The sequence below is a fragment of the Gobio gobio genome (genome assembly GCF_949357685.1).
Source record: "Gobio gobio genome assembly, chromosome: 1".
NCBI classification, from domain to species: Eukaryota; Metazoa; Chordata; class Actinopteri; order Cypriniformes; family Gobionidae; genus Gobio; species Gobio gobio.
The window spans coordinates 20,740,919-20,758,930 of NC_137097.1; positions in this window are offsets into that span (position 1 = coordinate 20,740,919).

Sequence of the window (18,012 nt, forward strand, 5' to 3'; positions counted from 1 at the left end):
CCTGCACTCGGACTCCCAAACTACAAACAAGCGTTCCATCTCTATGTGCATCAAGGTGGGGAGACAGCCGCCGCAAACCTGGCCCAGGAGCATCAAAAAGGTGTTTTTCGTCCGACTGCGTACCTTTCCAAAACTCTCGATCCAGTTGCCAGGGGACTCCCGGCTTGTTTGCGTGCGGTGGCTGCCACGGCGATCATGGTACAGGATGCTGAACGAATTGTGCTGTCATACAAATGAATTGTGCATACTTCACATCAGGTAGGAGTCATTATGAGTAACATTTCTACACAACATATGACTGCCCAGCGTCGCTCAGGCTATGAGGCTACATTTTTAGTAGGGGTGGTTAATCTGTCTGATTTCCCGATTCGATTCGATTACGATTATTGAAGTCCCGATTCGATTACAGTCGATTTTCGATTATTAACGATTCTCGATTAGTGATTATTGATTTTCCATTTCACAACAGTAAACGAAAATACACTACAAAGTGATTGCAGTATAAAAAAAAAGTCAGCTACTGAATTACTTAACTCTTTTATTGAGTAACAACAACTCAAAGCACTTGTCGTGTAGTGTCGTGTAGTTACACAGAAATGAATACATCACATTGTGTTGTGACTCATCAAGTTGAACTAAACAATAACAAATAAATGAAAGGCTTATTTCCTTTAGGAAGTAGATCAGAACCAACATACTGTAAAAATTGGACAATTTTCTTCTAGAAAGACAATGTGTTCAGGTGGAGGAAGACTGCAGGTTGCAGTCGAAACATGTCAAGGTAAAGAAGAAGTTTTTTCTCCACCGAAACACCTTGTCTTTCTAGAAGAAAATTGTCCAATTTAATCATTAAGAAGACAAAATGAACATTTTTGAACAACTTACTGTAGCTTCAGCTTATATACTACTGTAGAACACAGTGACAAAATGTCAAGAGTGTGCGTGATGGATGCGGTGCGCGCGTGGACCGCTCGAGCTCCTCTCGTTCGTTTCCTGACAGTCCACACGTACACGGGTATTTTTTATAACCAGAGTTTTTCCTCCGTTTAAAAAAACAATCGCGTCCACATGAAAACGCAAAACCGCGCTATGATTGGCTGCCTGATTTCCACATGGGTCCCATCCACGGATGGATGCCATGGGCTCAGTGAAACCCTTCTACAAGTTTACTTTGGACTCAGTGACAGGTAACTGTACACATGGGCAGGCCCAAGTGGACTGAAGCTTCACACACTTGCCTTACTATGTTGTATTATTGCATTCTGGCGCCTCTGTTCTGCAATACAATGAGATAACTGCACATGTATCTGTATAGGCTATATGTGATAAGCGCTATTAGCAGAGTTATTAAAAGCTACGTCCGCCATTGCATAGACTCGACTCATGTAACGACGTTAAACAAAAGCGATAACGGCACACAAACTGACGTCAAAGAAAGGAGAGAACGGCGCACATTTTGACTTAACAAGCCTAAATCTCCGGTTTCACCATCCACACGACAACGCTGTAACCGGAGTTTCTAAAAAACTTCACCCTGGCCGGAGTTTTCAAAAAAGTCCGGTTTCAGTAACCGGATACTGCGTTTGCGTGTGGACAAACAGCCAAACTGCAGAAAAAGCTGCGGTTTTGAAAATACCCGTGTTCGTGTGGACAAAAGGGGAAAATACGACAGAAGAAAAACGGGTTTGTGTCGGAGGAGTGTCGAGGCCCGTTCGGTTCCGTGAGCGGGAGCCGCGGGTCGGTGCAGTGGAGCGCGGGACTCGAGCCCGGGGAGATCAGACGGGCCTGTCCGGTAAACACATCCTGTTATCAGACATCTGTGCTGCTTTAGTGTGGCGTTGTGTGTGTTTCCAGCATCAGTCGGCTGTGTGTGTGTGATCCGCTCATTGCGTCCTCAGGATTGCCTTTATTCCCACGAATGTGCGCGTCGATGTGTGTCGCGCTCGCTCATCTGACTCATCTGCGCTCATAAATCTGCGGATTGAATGCGTTTATTCTGTGTTTGTGCGCGAATCTGAGCCGTGCTAACGCGCTAATTCTAATGTGCCTGAGCTCCAGAGGAGGCGAGGCGGGAGGATTTATAGAGTGTTCCCTCAGAATCATCTCAGCATTAACGACAGATTTACATTCATCTAATGAACACACACACACGGTGGTAGTGTCAGGTTTAGATAAATAAAAAAATCAATTTTTGAAAATTTTATTATCGATTCATACTCGTCCATAACATACTCGCGATTAATCGATAATCGATTTTTTTCACCACCCCTAATTATTAGCTACTGCTAATTTGATTTTGAAACCCACTTCTGTTATTCATGGTCCTACTGTACATTTGCACAGGTTGCTGACGCAAGGTGAATTTGAGAGTGACGGCCACGAGTGCCAGGCCAGAATTCAGACATCAACATCCTGCAGGCCAGATGTTTTTACATCTGTCCTGGAGGAGGGGCTACATTGGTATATTGACGGGTCCTGCTTCAAACCAAATGACAATACATACTTAACTGGCTATGCTATTGTTGAATTACCTGATCGTGTAATTGAAGCATACTCTTTGCCATACAAATCAGCACAAGTAGCAGAATTAATTGCGTTAACAAGAGCTTGTCAACTGGCAAAAGATCAGTGTGTTAATATATACACTGATTCTAAATATGCATATGGCATAGTCCATGATTTTGCTAAATTGTGGGAAGAAAGAGATTTTAAGACTTCAGCTGGAAAGCCAATAGCTCATCATAGCATTGTAGCTGAGCTCATTCGTGCAGCACAACAGCCATCAAAACTCGCTGTTATCAAAGTAGCAGGACATGCTGCAGGACAAACAGATGAAGCCAAAGGAAACAGATTTACAGATGAAATTGCGAAATGGGCTGCTAAAGAAGTAATTTTAAGTCCACATGTAAGCGAAGGGGGCACAGAGGTGCCTATGATGAATTCATCATTGACTAATGATTTGGACATCAAAATATTGCAAGCTAATCCTACACAAGCTGATTTAACTCATTGGGCAGACAATGAAGTAAAACCAGATCAAGCTGGAATATTGAGAGACAAACAAGGTAGACTTGCACTCCCTGCATCTGCACTTGTGATGCTATGTCGACACTATCATGGTGTATCACATGTATCAAAAAAGAAAGTGATACAAATGTTGAATCGATCTTACTGCATAGCAAATGCTCGAAGAAATACTCTGTTGATATTGGATGCTTGTTTGGTGTGTGCTCAAACCAACAGACACAAGCCAACTAAATATGACGCTTTACCACACCCTGAGTTACCATTCCAACATTTGCAAATTGATTTTACACATATGCCTCCTTGTGGAAATAATAAATATTTGCTTGTGATTGTTGACAGGTTCTCCAAGTGGCCAGAAGCCTTTCCGTGTGGAAGAGAAAATGCACAGATGGTAGTGAAAGCTTTGGCTAAAGAAATTATACCGCGTTTTGGTATACCGTCGGTCATAGACAGTGACAATGGGACACCGTTTGTTTGCAAAGTTACGCAATTATTAGCCAAAGAACTTAATATTACCTGGAAGCTACATATACCGTACGCACCAACCTCGAGCGCACAAGTGGAATGCATGAATAAAATTATCAAAGATTGAATTAATAAGGCGTGTATTGATACAGGCAGAAATTGGGTTGACCTGCTGCCTACCGTATTGACCGAAATTAGAATGTCACCATCAGCAACAACAAAAATGTCTCCCTTTGAAATTCTTATGGGTAGACCTTTCCCGACCCCATGGGTCAAAGGTCGCGCTGGCAATCTCTCCACAGGTGACACAGAGGTGATCGTCACAGATTACGTGGATTCCCTAGTCAAAACTTTGAATAGCATCAATGGTGATGTCTCTCTCTCTCTCTCTCTCTCCCTCTTCCTTCAGAAAACCCCACTCATCCTTTCGTCCCAGGACAACAGGTGTTGATAAGGAGCCTGAAGCCCACCAAACTGGGAGAGCCAAGGTATCTAGGGCCTGCCGTGGTGATAGCTGTGACGAGGACAGGTGTTCTGACTGACTTCCAGCCGCAGTGGATCCACGCAAGTCGACTGAAAGCAGCTCCAGCCCAAGGAAGCGTCCTGGTCGATGTCGAGGAGGTGGGAGCCACTGAGCCAAGGAAAGAGCCGACGGAAGGGGAAGCAAGAGCTTCTAAGAGGAGACGACGAAAGAAATCACAAAAGAGCTAGAATCATCTCAGTGAAAGCTCTTGAGCCATGATGATGAAAGTTATATTTTATCTAGTGGTGCTAATAAATATATTTGTTCGTGTACAAGCTACAGTCAACACGGGCAATGAGACTTGGGTATATCATGATGACAACGCCCACCATGCTTTTTCCGAAAACATGTGGTGGCGTCTCGCAAAATACACAGCTAGACATGCAGGAAAAACTGATGACTGTTATGTTTGCACAAAAATGCCACATAGTGCCTCTGGACCACGTGTAGAAGTTAATTCACCAATGACAGAGGAAGAATTGGAGTGTCCACTTTTTGCTAGCGTTACTGGAATGATGGCTCCAAATAAAACTATAGCATGGGGTTGTGCAACAGCTAAATTGATGCTCGCACCTCAGGTACAAGCAAAAGTGGCAACCATTGCCACTATTCCAGACTCACTGTTGTGTATGGAAGGACAATTTGGAACAGTGAGGATGGGAGAAATTCCTGAAAGTAAATGTAATCGAACATTCCAGCATTGTGAGATACAAAATATGCCATGTTGCATGGAATGTCTTTTGAATGGACATACTAGTATGGCTAATTGTTCGACAAAAAGACCACAGCCAATATCTACTTTAATTAGGGATGGGCATTTTTGTCAATTTCTCATTTCGATCATCGATAGGTCTCAAAAACGAGTACTCGAGTAATTGGGGGCGGGGCATGTGCAGGGGGTGGGGCATGTCCGTCATTGAGATAATGAAAATACTGTTATGAAAATGGTTGTTGACAAATACAAACGTGACATGAAAACGGGTATATGAAAACATGAACATATAAAACAAAAAATAACTGCTAGATTATGATGCATAAATGTCTTTGAAAAAGAAACATCTTTATAAAATGACCGTCTCAAATAACCAAGTCAGTAATATCGAGCATTGCCTTTGAGCTGAAACTGTGAAATAACACCACCCTGCAGAGCTTGCTAGCTGGTTAATAAACTCAACCAAACGCACCCTATATCAATATTAATATGAAGATGAATATGAACCTATTACGACATAAATCAACACAAAAGGACGTGAATGCGCACGTGAACTTCAGCGTGCTAGATTTTACAGGCTATGGTTTGAAACGGAACATTTTGAATGCGCTCTTCCCTTAACAACGCTGATACACGGACAACGAAAGCACACAGAAACAACATTTTATTAAAATCCTGTTCTCATTATAATGCTTTGACAGATTGACTCTGCACATCATGTTACTTAATTTTATTATTCATGATCGAAGCGTTTACAGACATCACTGCGCGTTTTCGAACTCATAGCGAAAAACCAACTTTAAATAAACTAGGTCTACAGTTAAAAAATACGAGAACAGTATAGCACTGCTGCATTACTAATATCAATGAATCTGAGAAAGAAATAGCCTATCTGAAAAGAATATGACCGTCTCTAAACCATCATGTCGAGCATGAAATATGCGTTTGAGCTGAAACTGAAGAGAATGAACAACAGCCGGTATAACGGCAGCGCTTTTCTAGCTTATTAAGCTCAACCAAACGCTTCTTATATTAGATTAATCAGATATAGACAACATAAAAGTAATCTTACAACGTGCATCTGCAGATAAGGACGCGGATGCGCACATGAACTTCACGCGCTAGTCTGAGTGTTCTCGCTAGTTTCTCTGTGGATCAGCTGATACACGGGGAACTAAACACAGATCATTTACAGCATTCTATTTCCAACGTGTTTTCATTATAATGCTATGTAGGCTATGACAGATTGGCGCTGCACATCTTGCACTAACCATTTAATGATCTCATGATTCCAGACATCACTGCAGTGCACGCCTTTATTTCGCCGCGGTCTGGAGGCGTGCTGTAAAACGCTAACCAATCAGACCTCCGCAAAACGATGCAATAACAAAAAAAAAGAGACAAATATATTTTTTTCAGGGCGATCATCGTTCTCATGATCGATGATCGCTGTCACGTTCGAGTACTCGATTACTCGACCACTGTTGCCCATCCCTAACTTTAATTGCTCATGGATGGGCTAGTCCTTTTGTACAAAACAGATGTCAAAGTTATTGTGAACTTGCACCAGGTCAAAATTGTCACATATATGCTCCTTCAGCAAGAGGGACTAGAGCTCTCCAAGATTGGTTTTGGTTGTGTGGACATAAAGTCTATACTAGTCTTCCAAAAGATTGGAGTGGAAGATGTGCTCTGGTAACTCTGGAAGAGTATTCCATGGTTATTAGAGCACCTAAATCTGATGTTATGATAAAACAAAAACATAAAAAGAAACGCTCCCTCTCTGGCCGCAGTTCATCTAGTAGCATGGATAGAGATAACCCAGTTCCAAAGCAACATAGACTTTGGACGGGTACTGAAAAATTCTTTGAAGCACTGTTCCCCTGGGTTGGTACTACTAGTCTTCAGATTGAAGTAGAAGTTACAAGATATGAATTAATCTCATTTATTAATACCACAAGAGACACTTTGGCTGGTGTCCAACAGAAACTGCGAGGGCTTCGTTTAACTGCCCTGCAAAACAGGCTGGTTTTAGATCAATTAACTGCGGCGAGAGGAGGAGTGTGTGTTATAGTAGGAACTTCATGTTGTACGTACATTCCTGAAAATGATGCAGATGGTCATTTAATCGCAGAAGGGTTAAAAAATATGACTAGAATTGCTCAAGAATTGGAAAGACGAGAGGTTGATGACAAGCAAGATGGTTTCTTAGCATGGCTCACAGGATGGCAACAAATGCTCGTATCTGCCTTAATTCCTATAGGTATAATCCTATTAATCCTTGCATTTATTATCTGTTGTATTATTCCATTTATCAGAGCCTTGATTAATCGTGCTATGAATAACTTTGTATCCTCTCAATATGCTTTGATGAATAGAACTGTTAAGTGTCCTTAATTTCAAAAGAAGGTAAAGGAAATGTTTGTATTTGTGTATAAGACAGATAATGCTGAGATTTGGGTGTGGCAATTTTATTGCCAGAGGAGGGATTGATAGGTTTTTATATACATCTCAGCATTAATCTTTTAGTTAATCAACCACATTATCCTCATTATTTTAATCCACTTTGTATGAATATAAGTGTGGCCTTTTTCCTTTGTCTTCTCTCTCTCTCGCTCTCTCTCTCTCTCTCTCTTTAAGTGAAACATACCCTAGACATATGTTTTTCATATACGAAGGCTCCGTTTGCTCAAATGGAGAAGCGGGTCCCACAGTTTCTCTATTGAATGGAGTAGTGGGATCCCAGTGTTTGGATGGTGGAAATAATGATTACCAGATGTGTTGTATACATTATCACGTGGCTCACGTTCCTATAACATGAGATATATATGATGTAATTCTTTTCCATTGGATAAGTCTGTTCTCCACCTCTTTCTTTGTCTTATATCTGAGACTTGCCTCCATTAAAGTCTGAAGATCCACTTCCCTCAGATCTGAGAAGTCATTGTCTTTGAATCACCGATAAATGCTGAGAAGGGCACGAAAACGGGACAAATTAATTGGATTCTTCCAATAACATTTTAATTAAAACAATTGCATGTTAATAATTTTAAATATATAAACTAATATAGCTGCAAAACATAAGCTAGTAAATCATAAAGAGGAACAAAAAAAAACATATTACAAGCAATGAAGAAAGAGTGCTTTCAGTATTTAAGAGTTTCTGAACAGTGAGTGATTTTTCTCTTTCTCAGCTTTACTGTTGTTTGATTATTAATGATGACATCATCATAGACAGCGGGAGACCTGCACTCACACTAATGCACAGATCTCTCTTGAAATATAAGATGTTTTTGCCCTGTCTGTTTAATTTTTTAAGACATTACTGACGGTTTACATTCATTTTGCATCATAAAAGCATTTTGAGACGCACATAGACGCGTGCTCGCGAGCACTCTTCACAATGCGCCGCGTGAGAATTTGAAATGGAAAGCCTTCTGTCAGTGATGTTTCTTATTTTTAATATACAAGCACACTGCACTCCTAACAACATGAATGAAGCCTTCGTTGAGCATTTGTAAGGAAAATACCGGCGGGCGAGAACACACTGTAACGTGACATCAAGCAAAGTTTCTCACAGCGCATATCCTGTGCAAAGAAGCCTGAGAATGTCATTGCAATTCGCGCCATCAACCTTTCCGAACGTTATGAAATATTATTTTATGGTTCGTGTGTGAGTGAGAGAGAAAGAGAGAGATAATGGAAGGTTTATGTCAGTGAGTCTTATCTGGGCGGAGTTATACGACCAAATATATCCCTGTTTCAAAACAATATCTCGGCCTAGGAAGGTCGCAGCGACATGATCGTGGTGTCGTTGGACTCCACTCGTCTAACCCTTTCCAGTGATGTATGGCACAGACCATTCTACCATATGTCATTAGAAAGGACTCGCCGACTCCTTTCGAACAACATCTACCCCGTCCCTGTGAGACATTTCTAAGACGAGATAAGTACACTTCCTGTACAGAACGGAAGTGGCTTTATCTCTTTAACGCCGAGTCACAGAAACACGGGAGTAGGTGCGTTCGAAAGGTCTCGACACGCCCATTACGTGAATATATAATTGATGTCAGTGAATCTTATTTGGGCGGAGTTATACGACCAAATATATCCCTGTTTCAAAACAATATCTCGGCCTAGGAAGGTCGGACCCTAACCCAAAGGGAGCAAAGTGCACCGGGGGTGCAATACCATTTTTTCGGCGCCTGGTGGCGCTAGAGATACGGGACAACGCCCAATCGACTGGGCGTGGCCTAATTAGTATATATACCAAGTTTCAGCCCCCTTGGACCAAAGGGAGCAAAGTGCACCGGTGGGTGCAATACCATATCTCGGCGCCTGGTGGCGCTAGAGCTACGGGACCACGCCCAATCGACTGGGCGTGGCCTAAATAGTATATATACCAAATCTCAGCCCCCTAGGACCAAAGGGGGCAAAATGCACCAGGGGATGCAATACCATATCTCGGCGCCTGGTGGCGCTAGAGCTACGGGACCAAGCCCAATCGACTGAGCGTGGCCTAATTAGTATATATACCAAGTTTCAGCCCCCTTAGACCAAAGGGAGCAAAGTGCACCGGGGGTGCAATACCATATCTCGGCGCCTGGTGGCGCTAGAGCTACGGGATCGACTGGGCGTGGCCTAATTAGTATATATACCAAGTTTCAGCCCCCTAGGACCAAAGGCGGTGGAGATAAGGGGGGGGGTGCACTTTTCGTTTTTATCCCTATAACCTAACCCTAACCCCAACCCTCGCCGAAATACTGCTCTAAACCTAACCCTCAGTCTGGTGTGAACCCTCGTTGATGTAGCCCTCATCATCCCAACCCGGGCATAATTTTATTTAATGATTTGAAAGTGTGTTCAGGCCAATGTTGGCTTTCTTACAGGATCGTGTTGGCTTTCTCAGGCAGTTTTTATATTTTTTAATTCAATGTATTTGTTGGGTGACGGGCAGAACACATTGGTCCCGTGCACAACCGTTCGTCGGCTGGTCCGTCGTGGGGTTTTTTCCTTGTGGCGGATCGGCTGGCATTCTGGATCCTTACTCTTACCTAACCCAGCCAGCGCCATGTCTATGCATCTCCTGACAAAACATGGGATTAAAAATATAAAACGTCTGTGTAAGTGCCTACTTTTTTGTTTGTAAGTGCCTATTGTTTTGGCACACTTGATAGCATTATTTAAAATTAAATACCATTAAGATTATTATATCATACTGTTTATGAAACACTATTTTGTGCTGAAAGGGTTACCATTAAGATTATTATATCATACTGTTTATGAAACACTATTTTGTGCTGAAAGGGTTACCATTAAGATTATTATATCACACTGTTTATGAAACACTATTTTGTGCTGAAAGGGTTAAGCTTTGTTGGTAGTGCGAGAAGTCCCGCCCACACGGGGTATATAAGACCGTGTGGGTTCAGAAAAAAATAATTCAGTCATTGCCTGCGCCTGAAGAAGACAAAACCATGTCGAAACGTTGCAAATACAGGTAGAATGAGCTAAAATGGCCGCCATCATGAGTGTGTGTGATGTTTGCAGAGCCCAAGAAAAATACTTACCTTAGTCCAAACAGACTTTGGTCACTCAGGGATCTTCAGTGGACATCAAGGATGCTAGTCCCTCGCCGAAATGCTACTCTAAACCTAACCCTCAGTGGGGTAATAACCCTTGCTTATGTAGCCCTTATCATCCCAACCCGGGTATAATTTTATTTAATGTTCTGAAAGTGTGTTCAGGCCGATGTTGGCTTTCTCACGGGATCGTGTTGGCTTTCTCAGACAGTTTTTGTATTTTTTAATTCAATGTATTTGTTGGGTGACGGGCAGAACACATAGCCATCTTTAGTGGTCAGCGGTTGGGTGGAGAGTGCATAACCATTTCCGACTCCTTCGGGGATCGGATCTTGGATCGATTTCCCCTAACCCTAACCCTAACCTAACCCTAACCCTAGTTGGCAGGATCATGAGGAATCTTGGGATATCGGTAAATACTTCAGTTTTTGACCTGGTTGGCAGGATCATGAGGAATATCGAGATATCGATAAAAACTTCGGGTTTTGATCCGTAGGGGAGTGATTTTTGAATTCCGAAAAATCTAGAGAAACTTTGGTTGCTGCCCAGTCAGATAATGATCCATGGGTTGGAAAATATCGATTATAGCTCCAGTCTTTGAGGAGTAGCGTTCGCAGAATTTTCGAAAAAAACTTACAGGGTGAGGTGACAGGTCCTAGAAGAGGTACTTTTTGGTGCAGTTGGGTAGAGTTAGGGATTGAAGCACCTAACGGTTGTCTTTCAGGTAAGGATGATGTCTGCTCAGAAATGTGCATCCGCCAGTCTCGACTCTCGGCCCGGTTTGGGTTGTTGGGGCCTTGCCCTTGTCCCGGGGCAGGTGCTCTTGGTTTAAGTCAGTAGAAATTGTTCTCTGACAAAGGGCCCTGATGTCAGACGTTTCTCTCAGGCTTTTCTCAAGCAACCTGGATACCTTGCGGTGTTAACGAAGGGTTGTTTGGGGAAGCGGTAAGTATCCAGCCCCCCTGGGTCCACTTGGACAGCACGCAGGGACTGTGGCCTGGGGCTAACAGGCCTTAATTGTAGCCCAGTCTTCTATCGGTGATGAGCACTGCCCAAGCATCAGCACATGTGCACCAACATGCTTACACACTGAAAAAAATGTGTTGTTGGGGAAGGGGTTGTAGTGGGGTACGAGTGGTACTGTGTAACGTTGACAACCCTAGAGAACCGAGCCTATAGTATACTTTGGACCGAATTGCAACCATTGGTTTTGCCGATTCGACTTAGCGCGATTTAGCGATTGGCTAAGGGACACTGGTCTTGGGCTGATCATCCAAGGCGGGCCGCCAGAGAGGAGGGTGTCTGGTGTGTAAGGTGCCGAAACACCCGATGAGGCTCGGGAACACTACTGATGACAGTGTCTGGAATATTTACCTCACCATTACGTTTGGGGGATTAGGGGATGATTACTGACTGGTTAATTTTTTACCTTGAAAAAGCTTTTCTAGAGTATCTACTTGTCACAAGTTCAGGTTGACCATTGACATTTCGTTCCTTATTACTACTTGTTGTGGTTTGGACATATCATTTGCTTTCCTTAAACCTACCCGTCCCAGCCCTGATGAGTCAGTGGCGTGGGTTGGGATCTATCCCCACACCCATTCCTGCCTAAAGCTACCCGTCACAGTCCTGATGGATCAGTGGTTTATACCTAAACTTAACCGTCACAGTCCTGATGGATCAGTGGTTTATACCTAAACTTAACCGTCACAGTCCTGATGGATCAGTGGTTTATACCTAAACTTAACCGTCACAGTCCTGATGGATCAGTGGTTTATACCTAAACTTAACCGTCACAGTCCTGATGGATCAGTGGTTTATACCTAACCCTAACCGTCACAGCCCTGATGGGTTAATGGCTTGGGTTGGGATCTATCCCCACACCCATTCCTGCCTAAATTTAACCGTCACAGTCCTGATGGATCAGTGGCTTATACCTAAACCTACCCATCGCAAAGCTAAGGTAGCACTTTTTGAGGGATCTATCCCCACACCTATTCCTGCCTAAACCTAACCGTCACAGACCTATTGTATTAGTTTGGGTTTATACCGAACTCTACCCATCACAGGGATATTGTATTAGTTTGGGTTTATACCGAACCCTACCCATCACAGGGTTATTGTATTAGTTTGGGTTTATACCTAACCCTACCCATCACACGTTTGTAGTTCTTCACCCACCTAATTATTATTATTATTTTTTGTAAATTACCGATGTCGCTTCTTGGAGGAGGGCGTGTTGGGGTTTTGTTTTTGGGGAGGGGCATGGGGATTCGTTGGGGGGTTTAGATTAGAGTTAAGGGAGGTGTGTGTGCCCAGACAGGCCATGCATTTCCTGGGGGGGAGGGTCTTTTTGTTTATGGAGACCCGATACCAAATATGGTAAGGCCCCTAAGGTGGGGGGACGGCAGAGTCAAACAAGCGTCGGCCAGTGCCTGTCCTCAGACTCCTTTCCGGCCTAAGCAAGTGCTGGGTCGGGGAGGAGCTGTTGTAATTTTAAAAACCCTAACCTAACCCTAACCCATCAAGGATGCTAGTCCCTCGCCGAAATGCTACTCTAAACCTAACCCTCAGTGGGGTAATAACCCTTGTTGATGTAGCCCTCATCATCCCAACCCGGGCATAATTTTATTTAATGTTTTGAAAGTGTGTTCAGGCCGATGTTGGCTTTCTCACGGGATCGTGTTGGCTTTCTCAGACAGTTTTTGTATTTTTTCATTCAATGTATTTGTTGGGTGACGGGCAGAACACATAGCCATCTTTAGTGGTCAGCGGTTGGGTGGAGAGTGCAGATTTCCCCTAACCCCTAAACCTAACCCAGACAGGTCTAGCATTTCTTGGTTCGTCTCTGATGGGTTGGAGGGGGTTAGGTTTTGTTTAGGATGGGCGGTATTGGGATAGTGAGTAATATATATATTTTTTGTTTGTACTGGGTAGGATGGATGCGGACGCTGAATTCAAGAGGACAGTTCGAGTGTTTTCTTGGTATATCAAGGCCTACCACTACGAGCTAGAGGTCAGGGAGGCAGAGGAGCAAAACCGCCAGCCAGAACATATGCTCGGATTGGCAAGGCGGGTGGCTGGGGGAGCTAAGCCAGCGTTTCCATCCCTGGACACAGAGTGGTTTAATTATGGCAATGCCAGGAACTGGCTCCACACAGGAGTCCAGATCCTGAGCTCCCATTATATGGAGGCTCTGCAGGGGATCCGGGAGGAGTTGTCAACGGTCTCCCGAGAACGGTGGGAGGAGGCGTTGCAGGTGGCGACAAGGTGGGCACGCCGTAATGTTAAGGGGCTTAGGGTGCGCACCATCGACCTGGCCCCTGGGACAGAGTCAGCAAATGATGGGAGAGGTGGCTGAGCAGGGGGTTCTGGACCCAGGGCCAGCAGCCAAAATCCTGGTTCAGGAACGGGGAGGGATGGCAGTGGCAGTAGGACCTAGGCCCACGCCGCTGCCAAGGTGAAAAAAGCCAGCCCAACAGAGGTCGGCGAGATCCCCAGTCCAGAACAAGGAACAAGGGCAGCAGGGTTTGATAGGAGTGACCGAGAGTCCGGGCCAGGGGCCGCGGGAGAGCCGAGGAGTTGAGGAGCAGGGGGAGCTGCAGGAGGTATTTAGCCTGGAATCCCTGGAGCTTGGGGAAAGCCCCCCATGGTCCTTGGAAGAGGACTTGAGGGAAGGGGCAAAGGAGGGTCAAGGCGTAGAGGCAGCAGTAGGAGAGGGGCATGCGCCAGGGAAGAAGACAGAAGGCAGGGGTCAGCAAGGTACTGGGGAGCAGGGCTTAAGCCTGCACCTCAGACACACCCACCCTGATGGGGAGAAAAACTTGGAGCTGGCTCCAGTCAGGAGTATCCTAATAATAGGGGATTCCAATTTGGGGAGGCTCCCCAAGATTGGAAACAGGGAGGTGGAGGTGGACTGTTTTCCGGGTATAAACCTGGCGCAGGCCTACAATTTAGTGAAACACAGAACCCCGGTATCCCCGGTTGTCCGGCATCTGATAATTTCAGTGGGTATCAACAACAGGAGGCAGGGAGACCGGGGCAACCTAAAACAGGGCCTGGCGCCACTACGGGAGTCAGCGGCTAGGACCTTCCCTAGAGCAAAGATCTATATTCCTTTGTTGAATTTCAACAAGGATTTGCCAAGGTGGCAAAAACAGAATCTGGCCTTAATTAATGCTTTGATTGCAGAAACGGGTCAGGTCCTACCCATCCTGCCAGAGGAAGGTTTTATCACGGAAAAAGATGGGATCCACTGGACCTCAGGTACAGCAGAAGCGATACTTCGGCACTGGCTTGCTGGGCTCCAGGGATAATTTGGAGGCGCACGAGGAGGACAGTGATTTTTTGGTTATATTTGTTGTGGGAATAAGTTGGGGGTTAAGGGGATTATTGTTTTTTTGAAAAAAATGTAACAATTAAGTTGATAAAAGAAAGAAAATAAACGAGGATGAGAATGTCCAAACAAATAATAAAGAATAAAAGAAATTAAGAAATAAAGAATAAAAAATAAAAAAATGGAGAAAATGATGATCAGGGGGGATTTAGGACGATGGTCCGAAGACCTAACCCTGGATCTGAATCTCCTTTGTTTAACTTAGTTGGAGTTAGCAAAATATCGATAACTTCGGTTTTTGCCCAAAAGCAGTTTCGAAAAACGTACTATGGGTGGGATGACGGGTCCTAGAGAAGGGACTGGTCGGGTTTGATGAATTCCGAAATGTCAATTAAGGGTTTGATCGCCGAAAAAAATCCTGGTTAAGGAAAGTTTTTCAAAAAAATCAGTAAAATTTGGGGTTTTGCCTAGTTGGTAGGATTATGAGGAATCTCGAAATATCGATAAATACTTCGGTTTTTGCCTAATTGGCAGGATCATGGGGAATCTCGGGATATCGATAAATACTTCGGTTTTTGCCTAATTGGCAGGATCATGGGGAATCTCTAAATATCGGTAAATACTTCGGTTTTTGGCCGGGTTGGCAGGATCATGAGGAATATCGAGATATCGATAAAAAACTTTGGGTTAATTGATCGGTAGGGGAGTGATCTTTGAATTCCGAAAAATCTAGAGAAACTTTGGTTGCATCAAACTTTTTTACGAGCTCATCCGTCTGATACACCATCTAGAGAATGTCACTACGAAGGTGGAGAATAACCTACCTATCACCTTCTCCGATCTGACGGACCTCCTCATTGAGACAGTGAGACCAGCGTTTAGCAATGAGCGCGTGGCACAACTGTTGCAGGGCAATGCGAAAAACTGGTGCTACACCACACAGTTGATTCTGGAACAGCATTACGAATCCACTATCGAGTTAACTGTAGAAAAAATTCGCACTCAGACCAACCGAGATGACTGGCCCGAAGCCTTTGAAGTGGCCTCACATTGGGCAGATAGAAATTATAGAGGCAGAGTTAGCGCTGAAGCCATTGAGCAGGCGGAAGCACTCATCTCAGCGGAACTTCCACTAATCAGCGGCGCTTCGGCTGCAGAATGTCGTTGCAGAGCCTCCAGCGAGAGAACCTCCTCGCACTTACGCCGCGGTGGTCGCTTCCACCAGTCGAGCTCCTCTGCAGACTCAACCGCCGTCATCAGTCCAGCCCTCCGTTGGCATTGACCCTGTAAGACAGAATGTTAGCCACCAAAATGTGTCAATACAAACCTCTCCTACTCTCTGCCCCCGACAGCGCACTATCACACCCCCTCCAGCCAGAGGGGACTGGTCTTTTGAGGAGGAAGCTCCTCCTCAGGACCTCCACGAAGCCCTCCAGCCCATACAGGCTGTGGCGGTGGAACCTATAGAGCAGAGAAAAAAAGTCACATAAGAGCCGTCACCTATCACGAGTGGCGGAAAACTCTCTCACTGTCTCATTACCTCAGAGCCGTCACAACATAATCGGGGCGGAAACCTCTGATAAAACTCCGCCTCCACAGAGCCGTCACGAGAACCCCGTGACGGAACTCTCTGTTGGGATTTCCCCACCTCCGGTAGTGGACCCACGGGTTAACAATATGGCGTCCACTCCACGAGGTGAAGAGACTTTACCGGAGTCTGATGGCGGAAGACCAGACCCCACACGACTCCCCTTCCCCCCGATATCTTCGCCCATTGTCTCTCCGAATCACTCCCAAAATGACGGGTTATTTTCTGACGACCCATCGACCCCAGAGAAAATACCTTCTCCACTGTCGCTGTTCCTTAAAGAACTCAACCCTCTGTCGGACCCAAGCCCAAGACGGGTTGAGCAGGGTGAACCCAGTGCTCTGAAACAGATATCGCTTCCCATACCGACAGCAACAGAACAGCGATTCTCACTTAGACCCTTGGTCGATTTAGACAGAATCGAGTCACCACCGGCACAACAAACGGTGCCGCCTCCAGTGACCACAACGACGCTACAGACTGTGACGCTACACGCGTCGCCCGACAGTCCACATTCCAGCTCCCTGAACCGCCCGCTACGTCACATTACCACAAATAGAAAATTCATAGACTGGAGCTTGACGATTAAAAAGAAAACGGTCATAATTGGTGACTCTAACCTGTCTAGATTCCCTCAATACGATGATCCAGACCTCCAGATAGAGTGCTTCCCGGGCGCAAAATTCCAACACGAGAGCAATCTGCTGGAAAAGGCCACGGTATCTCTGGTCCCGGATCAGATCATCCTGTCTTTTGGTATTAACAACCGAAAACAGAGACATAAATTGAGAGCAATCGCGGAGATTCAAAAAGCCTACCGAACTGCGAGAAGGATTTTACCGCAGACAGCTGTCATCGTGCCCTTGATCAATTTCTCTAGAGCGCTACCGCTAGCCGAACGAGAAATGATTGAACACATGAATCGCTTTATCGGCAAGAACATGAACTCCATCCCCCTCCTGGCGGCCACACATTTTCGGGTGGAGAGTGATGGCGTCCATTGGAGACCGGCTACGGCCAAGGCACTGTATGGAGTGAAAACAGTATCTAAACTGTCCACAAATGCACGCGAGATATCCACATGTGCACTCACCAATCCACAAGTGCACGCACCAATCCACAAATGCACGCGAGAGATCCACATGTGCACTCACCAATCCACAAATGCACGCACCAATCCACAAATGCACGCGAGAGATCCACATGCACACGCACCAATCCACAAATGCACGCGAGAGATCCACACACACAAAGCAATCCACAAATGCACGCGAGAGATCTACGCGCGCACCAATCCACAAATGCACGCAAGAAATCCACACACACAAAGCAATCCACAAATGCTTTATCTGTACCTGTAATTTAATGCACAGTAAATCACAAGTCTTTTGCATTGGTGTTGTTCTGCCTTAGAATGCCCCTGCCCTGAATATTCTCTTTTGTACCTGTGGAATCTTTTGAGACTGTCGTTTCGTGGCTCTATTCACAAATGCACAGAAGCCTCTAGCTGCGTTTCCACCGAAATTACCCGGAACTATTTGTACCAGGAACTTTTTTCCCAGGAACTTTTTCTCCCCCAGACCTGCTACAATCTGCGTTTCCACCGCGGTCTAAAGTACCGGGAAGATTAGGCAAATTAATCCGATGACGTGGGAATGCGCGTGACTGCTCCTCCCAGTCACCGAAGGACAGTAATCACTTTTGCGCGATACTGTCTGCAACAATAACAAGTGGAGGTGATGCAAGCAGCGCTGCTTTTGCTGGTATACACATTACAAA